The sequence below is a fragment of the Propithecus coquereli genome, unplaced genomic scaffold (assembly GCF_000956105.1).
Source record: "Propithecus coquereli isolate 6110/MARCELLA unplaced genomic scaffold, Pcoq_1.0 Scaffold8, whole genome shotgun sequence".
NCBI lineage: Eukaryota > Metazoa > Chordata > Mammalia > Primates > Indriidae > Propithecus > Propithecus coquereli.
The window spans coordinates 41,623-42,302 of NW_012154173.1; positions in this window are offsets into that span (position 1 = coordinate 41,623).

The following is a 680-nucleotide window of genomic DNA, read 5'->3' on the forward strand; positions in this document are numbered from 1 at the left end:
CAACAGAAATGTGGCTAGCCTCACTATTATGTAAATTCTAATTCACATTGATTCCATAGACCTCCTGTTGTTCCCTTAGTAGCAGTGTCAAATGTGTATTTGATACGCAAAATATTAAACAGTAAAATAATTTATTTTTTATCCTGCAGAATTTTTTTCTGCAGAAAGCAGAAAAGATAATCTTGTGAATGTGAAAATGTCACTTCGGAAAGCTTCAAAACCACACATTAGAGAACATAAAAGACTAGAGATCTCGCCACAGAGCAAAAAAGTCGTAAAGTACAACTTTGCAAACAGCAATAGTTTCCATATTTAGAGTCAAAAAACAAGATCTGTAACAGCTCCTAAAAATGAGGTAATGGAACTGGGTGTGCTCTGATACTCAAAACTTTTTCACAGGAAGAAACTGACAGAATCTGACAACAGCATCTGTCATAGTTTTTCACTACTTAATATTGCTGGGAAGGTAAGAACTAAAAGCCTCGAGTAGCCAGGTTTCAAATACTTGCTTATAATAAAACTTAGGTCATAGCATAGTGTCAAAATGGATTTCATAATGTTCATGGTGGTTTTCGTAAGTAGTATTTATAATTTCTTAGGTTTAAAATTAATATTCAGTATGTTAAAGAAACAAATTTGAAAACATTGCTTTCTTCATAATTTCATGTACAAAGAGTGCT